General features: G+C 29.8%; 1 pseudogene; it reads left to right on the forward strand.

Annotated features, from left to right (window-relative positions):
* The first annotated feature begins 3,142 nt into the window (after positions 1–3,142).
* LOC106444049 lies at positions 3,143–9,588 on the forward strand (annotated as a pseudogene).
* Positions 9,589–10,180: the final 592 nt, after the last annotated feature.

The following is a 10,180-nucleotide window of genomic DNA, read 5'->3' on the forward strand; positions in this document are numbered from 1 at the left end:
TAAACATAGTTATATATATTTGAAATAAATAATTATATACATAAATTATACTTTTGGTTAACTAAATTATTTATCAACCAACTAAAAATATTCGGGTAATTCAAATTTTCGTGTTATCCGGTTTATAAATAGTATTTTTAGGATATGTGTTTATTTAAAAATTGAATGTAATTAATATTTTTAAATATATAATTTTTATTTAAAAATTCAGGTACTCATTTGGTTCTCGGTTCGGTTTCAATTTTTCGGTCATAGATTTATGATTTGCTATATTATTTATATATGCAATTCAATTCAATTTTGGTTTTTCAGCTTGGTACGGTTTGGTCCGTGGTTTTGGATAAATGTGCTCAAACTTGTACACTATCTTATATAGAAATTCGTTTACAATATATTTACTTACAAAAACAATCCGCGCTTTCCAAGCGCGGGTCAAAATCTAGTACTAAATTAAAAGAAATACCTAGGGTAGTACTAAAATTTTTTTTGTCACAAATATAGACTCTAAGGATCAAAATGACCAACAAATTTTATTAAAGAGGTAAATATACATTTATCTCCCTAGGGTAAACTAATTTAAACCTTTGAGTTTAGAGTTAAGGGGTGAAGATTTGAGATTAAAGTTTAAAATTTTATAAAATAAAAAATAAATATTAAAAATTTGAAAATAAAATTTTTTAAAAATAGTTTAAAATAGTATTTTCGAATTACAAAAATAAAATTTGAAAATAAAAATTTATAAAAAAGTTCAAATTTGAAAACATATAGTCAAAAACTATAAAATATTTTTTTTATTTTTTTATTTTTTTTATTTTTAATATATCTAAGGTATTAGTGTCATTTTACCTATTAAATGAAATATTTTGGTCATTTACCTCCTTATGATCTATTTTTGTGACCAAAACTTGAAAATAGTCTGTTTAGGAGAATTGCCTTTAAATTAACTTGTATAAATTAAAAAAAATATAATTTTTATAATTAGGAAAATATAAATTAAACAGAAATTGAATTGGTAGATATCAAAACTAAAAAATGATATTACATATAAAAATCTATAATTTTTAAAAAGATTGTATAAAAATTTGGAAATTTTTGTTTAATAATAAAAATTATATGATTACAAAAATATTCTTAAATAATATTTTGAAATTTGTAAAATATTTATATTTGTATTATTATATTATTTAATGATATATTTGAATATATTTATTTTATGATGATTTTTGAGTTATTATCATACTGTAAAAAGTTTACCAAAATTATAAATATACATTAAAATAATTGTCATATCATATTTATCATAAACCATATAATTAATTCTAGAATGCTGTATCATTTTTTTAGTAGAAATAATTATAGAAATGACATGTATCAGATCACTTCTCGAATAATATACAAAAAAATCTCTTCGTGTTTCATGGTTATGTCCCAAACTTTGTATATTATAACAAGTTCAACGTTCAGACACACGTGGACTGGTCTTTGTTGGAGATCGTTCCATGGTATTTAGAGTTTATTTAAACTTTCTGCTGGACTTTCGGTACTATACTCCTAAGTCCCACTCAAGTTTTACTAGTTTTTAGATCGGATTTAGTTTGATTTATGGATTCGGTTTAAATCACTAAAATCTAATTAAAAAAATCAATAAGCTAACTAAAAATATTCAAAATAATAAATAAAAAACTACAATAATCTTTAAAATACTCTAAATATCAAAATTATCTTAATATACATAAAAACATTAATATATTTTAACTAATTTTGAATACTTATAGTTTATTTGTTCTTAATCAAATTAATTGTTTCAAATTTTCACATTTATTTGTATCTTTTTTTATATATTTTCTTTGTTGAATTTGTGTTTAATTATAAAACTCAATAAGATCTTGTAAAGTTTGGTAAAATAGAAAATTATTGTCATGTCCAAAGATATTGTAACGTTTCACAAATATTTGGAGCGTTGAATATTTTTTAACAAAAATTAAACTTATATTTTCTTAGATTAATATTATCAAGTAAATAGTTAAACACTCAGGGTTATTTTTTGTTATTTAAAAAATAGCTATAAAATTTCAAACAAACAACATTAATATATATTTAAATATATTACATATGAAGGTATATTATTAAAACATAAATTTGTAATGATTTTAATTTAACCATTACAAATTAAAATAGCGTTACATAAATATAAAAATCCTATCTAGTAAATATAATATATTTTAGACAGAAAAATAGTTTATACATTTATAAATTGGGATAATGTAGGAAATATATTATCTAATTAATAATTATAAAGCAATGGGTCGCTAAAATTTAAATTAATTTATCCTAAGCCCAATATACAGTTATCATAATCTCAAAATGAACAGGTTAACTGTTTTTTTCTGGGAAACAAAAAGTCAAAAGTGTTCTAAACCTAGCATATTTTTTAAACTTTTGATCGGGTTTATCGTCGGTCATCATCTCTAGCCTTCTGTTTTTTTTTCTGTAAAAGTCTTTCTGATCATCGCTGTTTATTGTCGGTCGCTGCATTTTTTTTTCCAATAAAAATCCTATCGAGTTTAAGGTTTGTAATAACTTACATAGTTTTGGTTAGTTAAATTGCCAGGAACGCTTGAATGTCTTTGAGAGCGGAACCCATTATCTACTGACACTAATTGGTTTTACTGATAGATAAAAAACATGCATCGGATTGATCTGTGATTCATTTGCTCCTAACAGCCATACTCTGATACAAGTCAAATTTGCTCCTGGCAGGTACATTAATGTTTACTTAACATTAATAATAAATAATGTGAATATTATGGAACAGAGATAATATTGTTGGGATTGTTCGTATATTGCAACGGCAATGTTTGTTAAGTGTTTTAAAGATAAACTAGTCTTTAATCCGCGCGGGCGCGCGGATGTCATTTTTCATTAAATAAATAATTAATATTCTTTTTGTTTCTTTAATTGTCGTTGTACAGTAAAATTTTTGTTTCAAAATAAATATCGTTTTATAATTTTAATGCAAAATTAATTAATTTTATATTTCAATTTATTTTTCTATTGGTTTAAATGTGGTTAGGTGTATTGGTAATGATGTTTTTATTTGAAAATATGCAAAACTAAATGTTTTTTAATCTGTGTGCACAAGTCTAAAACGACAATTAAAATGAAACGAAGACACTAAATCTATAGATATGTAAAATTTACCATATTACATATATGTTTTAGAATGTCCCTATTTTTATGTTTTTTTACATTTTAGAATTACCGCAACTTGTTTGTTCATTTTAAAAAAATCAATAAGCTAACTAAAAATATTCAAAATAATAAATAAAAAAACTACAATAATCTTTAAAATACTCTAAATATCAAAATTATCTTAATATACATAAAAACATTAATATATTTTAACTAATTTTGAATACTTACATATCTTAATTCAAATTTCAATTTAGTTCCGGTTGTCCAAGAACCCGAAAATACCAAAGTCGTAAATCTCATTCAAATATTTTTGTATAACAATTCAAATGAATTATTTTTTCGGATTAAAATCGGTTTTTGGTTTGGGGTAAAAACGTTGAAACCCAGTTCGATTATTACCGTCAACCGCTCTTGTGTCACGCTTACATCTCAATGTTTCTGTCACATCGATGCTTGAAGCCGCTACAGATCCTAAACTTGAGATCGATACTCCATTGTTCAGTTCTTGGTGCAAAGTCGCCTTCTTCCGCGACTGTGATTCCATGTGGCTCCTCCTCTTTCTGTCGACTGTTCATCCACCACGGGATCTCGCCGCAATCAAAGCTCAAAGCCACAGTGAACTCTGTCTTCCTCGACATGATTCGCCGAGAAAGCTCCGGAATCCAATGGCAATTCTTGGCTGTTTTGCAAGTCTGGTCCTTCATCTTTTGTAAAGTTTTGTTTTTTTGCCCCAAGCCTTTACAATGTTCAGAAATGTCTTCTTGATTCAGCCCCAACTATTTTAATCTTACAATTTAGCCCAATCGAATATTTTGAATTTGCAGCATTGGTCCCATAGCCTCTTCTTAACATCATATTGGACCCAAGACTTCGATTAATTGAAATTTAACCCATAATGTTTGCCATAAACTTCCAAGTGTGCAATTTAGACCCTGTAATATGCAATTATGCATGCAAATGCAGTATGTATACCTAATATTCAATCTATAAGAACATGAGATATCAATGCTCTTGAGAACACAATACTTGCCCAACATATGCGATGTTTTGGCAGCGTGAGAAGTAATAATTTTAAAAAATGTAGACTAATGATATTAAAGGTTCGTGGAAATGAAAGGGTGAAAAAGTCATGGATAGGAAACACAACATTTTGCTTGTCTGCTAGGTTAGTGATAATAATTTTAATGAATTTTGAATTTTCTTGCGAAAGTAACTAATGTATGAATAATAGGAACCCGATATTAATACATGCAAGCTTTCATAAAAAAAGAAGTTCAAACATGAACGGACAAAAAAGAGAATAAGAAAGAAAGTGGTGGAGAAAGATGAAAGGTGTACAGAGCACATACCACCATTCTTACACCTTATCGTTCTTGCTAGTCTTGTTTCAATTTCATCATCCTATCGTTTCGATCGATGTCAACACATTGTCGTCTACAGACTCTCTTACAATCTCAAGCAACAGAACACTTGTATCTCACGGTGGAGTCTTCGAGCTTGGTTTCTTCAAACCTTCGGCGCTCCCGCGTTGGTATCTGGGGATATGGTATAAGAAATTAGTCTCTGATAAAACCTACGCATGGGTCGCCAACAGAGACAACCCTCTATCAACATCCAGTGGAACCCTCAAAATCTCTGGTAACAACCTTGTCCTGCTAGGTCAGTCTAATAACTGTGTTTGGTCGACAAAATCTTACTAGAGGAAAATCGACATCTCCGGTGATGGCAGAGCTTCTCCCTAACGGAAATTTGGTAATGAGATACTCCCACAACAACGACAGTCCAAGTGGGTTCTTGTGGCAGAGTTTCGATTTTCCGACGGATACTTTACTTGCGGACATGAAACTAGGTTACGATCACAAAACAGGGCGCAACAGGTTCCTCACAGCATGGAGAAGTTTTGATGATCCCTCAAGCGGTGATTTCACGTACAAATTCGACGTTCGAAGGGGCTTGCCCGAACTTTTTTTGAAGAAAAACTATGTTGAAATGGAACGGTGGAATGGAATCGAGTTTAGTGGCATACCGGAGGAAGGTCGAAATCACCCGGTTTACAGTTATACCGAAAACAGTGAGGAGGTCGCTATTAGGTTCCTTATTGCCAACCAAAGCATCTATTCGAGATTAACAGTCATTGACTTAGGGTACGTCCATCGATTCACGTTGATCCCGCCATCACGGGGATGGAGCAATTTCTGGACTTTCCCAACGGACGACTGCGATGGTTATAAAAGCTGTGGACCTTATGCCTATTGTGACCTAAGCACGTCACCTAGATGCAACTGTTTTGAAGGGTTCGATCCCATGAACCGGCAGCAGTGGGACTTGGGAGAAGGATCAGATGGGTGTGTGGGGAGGACACCGCTGAGCTGCAGCGGAAACAGGTTTTTAATGCTAAGGAAGATGAAGTTGCCAGATGCTAAGATGGCTATTGCCGATCGGATAATTGACTTGAAGAAATGTGAAGAGAGGTGCCTTAGCGATTGTAACTGTACGTCGTTCGCCGCTGCGGATGTTCGAAGAGGCGGGACGGGTTGTTTTATTTGGACAGGAGAGCTCTATGATACCCGGACTTACTCTTTCGCTGGTCAAGATCTTTATGTCAAAGTGGCTACTGTTGATCTAGGTTAGCTCAATTTCTTCCTGTGGTTTACCAATCAATATATTTTGGTCACAATTGAATTATAAACCAGAGATATCTACTGTGACCTAAATATATTTAAATAAATGAATATGGGTATAAATAAATTATATATAAGTAATTTATTTATTTAATTAATAAAGTATACAAAAAATTTGTTAGTTATATCTTATATATTTTTAAAAAAATTTAGAGGAAATATTACTTCCATATATTTTAAGTTTGAAAATTGCTTAAATAAGAGTTTAAAAATTAATCATTTTATACTTTTATTTCAAAATTCAAAATTCAAAATAATAATTATCTGACCTATTCATCCAAAGAAGTAAATAAACAAAAGGCCAATTATTATAGAGTAAAACAAAGTTTTATTGAACAGTGTATAGTAACATAGTGATAGCTAATAATCCCATTGATAGCACATTTGTATGGAAATATTATGCTACAGATATTGAACAAAATAATAATAGAAGATATAGATGCAAAATATATGATATTATAAGATACAAAATAGTTCCTTCAAAAAACAAAAAAGATACAAAATAATACAGTAGCTATTAGCCCGCAGTTTGCATGCATGGGGATAATAGTAGATATAAAAATCAGAAATGAATATTTTAAATATTTTTATGTTGGTTAACTAAACAAAACTATTTAAACCCGAATTATCCATGAAACGAGTTGGCTAATAACTAGTATTCCCTATATTTCATTTTATGTCATTTAAAGTTCTTTTCGCATATTGAAAAACCATTAAATTCTCTATTATATTCTTAAATAATACATTATTTTATTTTATTTTAATTAATAAATAAAAATAAGGATATAATAGAAAAATTATCAAACATATGAAAATATAAAAGGACACTTATAATAAAGCATCTTGTAAAGTTTATAACAACATACAGTATTTATGATTAGGAATTCTGTAGAAGATAAAATGGGTGAGATAATTCTGCAAACACAAGAGATGTAATACAACAACGACCAAATATTAGAAAAGTCATAATTCATATTTCCCTGTCATGCATCACTACCTACATACGACATACTGTAATACTTATATATAATTTTTCTTTTCTTTCTTCATGTCGCGATCTCATACTAATTTCTTAACCCGTCGAGTTGGTCAACTAATAGCTTGTCAAATTTTGACACCACTCTTTACAGTTCTTTCCTCGGACGAGGAGAGAGTCAGAAATGGAAAAATAATACGTTGGAGTATAGGAGTCAGCCTTATGCTTATTCTGAGTGTTATCGTGTTCTGCTTTTGGAAGAGGAGACAAAAGCAAGCAAAATCAGCTGAAACACCCATAGGTAAATAAGGCTCTTTTAAAAATATACACCTATCGGTAAATCAGTAATAACCTTCACTTTTACTTAATTTTCAGAATTTTTTATTTTATTTTCTGATCCTCTACGTGTTCAAATGTCAAGTGAAAAAACAAGTTCTAATGAACCGGATGGTATTACCAAGACAAAGAAACTTGTCTGGAGATAACCAGGTAGAAGATTTAGAAGTTCCATTGATAGAGTTTGAAGATGTTCTCATAGCCACCGAACATTTTTCTGATTGTAACAAGGTCGGAAAAGGTGGCTTTGGTGTTGTTTACAAGGTATACTTGTGGCCACTTATCCCTACTTTGTGGCTTTAGTCATAATTTTAGCCACTTATTTTGTGATAATTTTGTCACTGTGGCATGGATAATTTTAACCACGTTCGTGGTTTTTCTGCCAAAATTTACACACGAATGACCTTGTTTTTCATTTCATAGCTTTTTTAAGTATGTCACAAGATTTTCGTGGTTATATCCAAAAAATTACTAGTTTACATAGTTTAACTTTGATTTCTTTTTGGACAGCTGTTAAAAAAAAAACTTGACACCATATAAAATAAAAATATCTGTAAACATGATACTAAGTTTTATTTGAAATCAAATGCTTAAAAGCCATTGTTTCTTTTATTGATGTAATATGTGTTACCAGGGCAGGTTACTTGACGGGCAAGAAATTGCGGTGAAGAGACTATCGGAAATGTCAGCTCAAGGTACCAATGAGTTCATTAACGAGGTTAGGCTAATTGGAAGGCTTCAACATATAAACCTTGTCCAACTTCTTGGATGCTGTGTTGATGAGGGAGAGAAGATCTTGATCTACGAGTACTTGGAGAATCTAAGCCTCGATTCTCATATCTTTGGTTAGTGCCTCGACTCTTCATAACAACAAAAAATAATAACTGAATTGATTCTGCTTTGAACGAACGAACGATGTGCAGTTTTAAGCAGAAGATGTATGCTAAATTGGCAAATGAGATTTGATATTATCAATGGTATTGCTCGAGGGATTCGGTATCTTCACCATGATTCATCCATTCGAATAATCCATAGGGATTTGAAAGCAAGCAACATCTTGCTTGATAAAGATATGACTCCGAAAATTTCGGACTTCGGAATGGCTAGGATCTTTGGACGAGATGAGACGGAAGCTAACACGAGGAAGGTGGTCGGAACTTAGTAAGTAGTTAAAACATCATCTTATTTTTGAAGCCCAAATACAGTTTAAAACCTGATAGCTATTTCTATGTAATGTTTTCTATGCAGCGGCTACATGTCCCCAGAATACGCTTTAGATGGGATATTCTCGATAAAGTCAGATATATACAGTTTTGGTGTCTTACTTCTTGAAATTATAAGTGGCAAGAGGAATAAAGGATTCTACTACTCGGGCCGTGACCATAATCTTCTCGAATGTGTAAGCTTGAAACCTCTTAACTTGATTGTGTTGCACACTCAATCTCTGACGATATCACTAAGAAAAGATTAAACTTTTATGCACAGGTGTGGAGGAATTGGAAAGAAGGTCAAGGTATAGAGATTGTAGACACGGTCATCATAGATTCTTCATCACCAACGTTCAGGCCACGTGAAATCCTACGGTGCTTAAAAATTGCACTCTTGTGTGTTCAAGCACGTGTAGAGGATAGACCACTGATGTCGTCAGTTGTTTTGATGCTGGGAAGCGAAGCAGAAGATATTCCTCAACCTAAACCGCCAGGTTATTGCGTCATAGGAAATTTTTCTGAAACTTATTCGACTTGGAGTAAACAGCCAGACAATGACTCTTGCACAGTGAACCAAATTACCATGTCGATTATAGACGCTCGGTAATGTGATAGCCTTTATCAAACTAAAATGAATTAATGCGTTAATTCTCCAAACTCAGTGACAACTTTCTTAAGTACTCCAGATAAGCTAAAAGAGCCTTAAACCAGTGTGGTTATCTCTTAACCATAATAAACCAACATTCTGGCTTAAATTGGTGACCACATTTTATGAACAAAATAATGGTGAAATTCTTATTTTTCAATTTTTATACCAATTATGTTGAATCTTTTGTCAAATTATAGACACATGGGTCTCACTCTATTCCTCTTATTTATTCAAGGATGAAAAAAAATATGAAGAAAAAATTCTTCTTCCAATTTCGATGGGAAATAAAATGAACATAAATTCCAATATTTCTATTTTTTCAACTGAATTTTTATTCGTTATTTTATTCATTTTACTGTTCAATTAAACGGTCACCAATTGAAGCCTCTATATCATCTAATAGCCTTTGATATCTTATATATTAAAACAGAAATCACAACCTTGATTCATGTGTGATTGTTTTTTAAAATGGATCTAATGGATCTATTATTAGAAAATCATGTTACATTTAATCTCTAATCTTATGATTTAAATTTTGGGTCTACCATAAATTTTTATTGGCTATCAATAATTGGATTTAAACAATAGATGATCCATTAGATTTATAGATAGTATATATTAAATAGATATAATTTAATATTGTAATATTATACCTCCATATGTTAATAATTTAAATATTTTTTGATGTTAACTTTTAAAATTATATAAAAAAATTAAATAAGAAAAATCATATTATCTAATAATAATTAATCTTTACTAACTTAAACCAATAAAAACAAATTTTAAACTATAAAGTTTATTTTAAAAACTAAACGAAAACTAAATGTTTAATTATTTACTCGATAATATAAATCTATGAAGCGAAAAGTTTAATCTTTTAAAAACTTTCTAAATTTGTGAAATGTTACAATATCTTTGGATATGAAAATAAAATAATATTTTACTAATCTTTATATATATAGTTACAATTTTAATAATGAAATAATAATCTGAAAATATATATATATATAGAAGAAGATACAAATACATGTGAAAGTTTGAAACAATTTATTCAATGAAAAAAATATACTGTAAACTTATTATGTTTTAAAAAGTGATAGACATATATATATATTATAATATATACCAATTTATA

Source organism: Brassica napus, chromosome A3, assembly GCF_020379485.1.
Source record: "Brassica napus cultivar Da-Ae chromosome A3, Da-Ae, whole genome shotgun sequence".
Lineage (NCBI taxonomy): Eukaryota > Viridiplantae > Streptophyta > Magnoliopsida > Brassicales > Brassicaceae > Brassica > Brassica napus.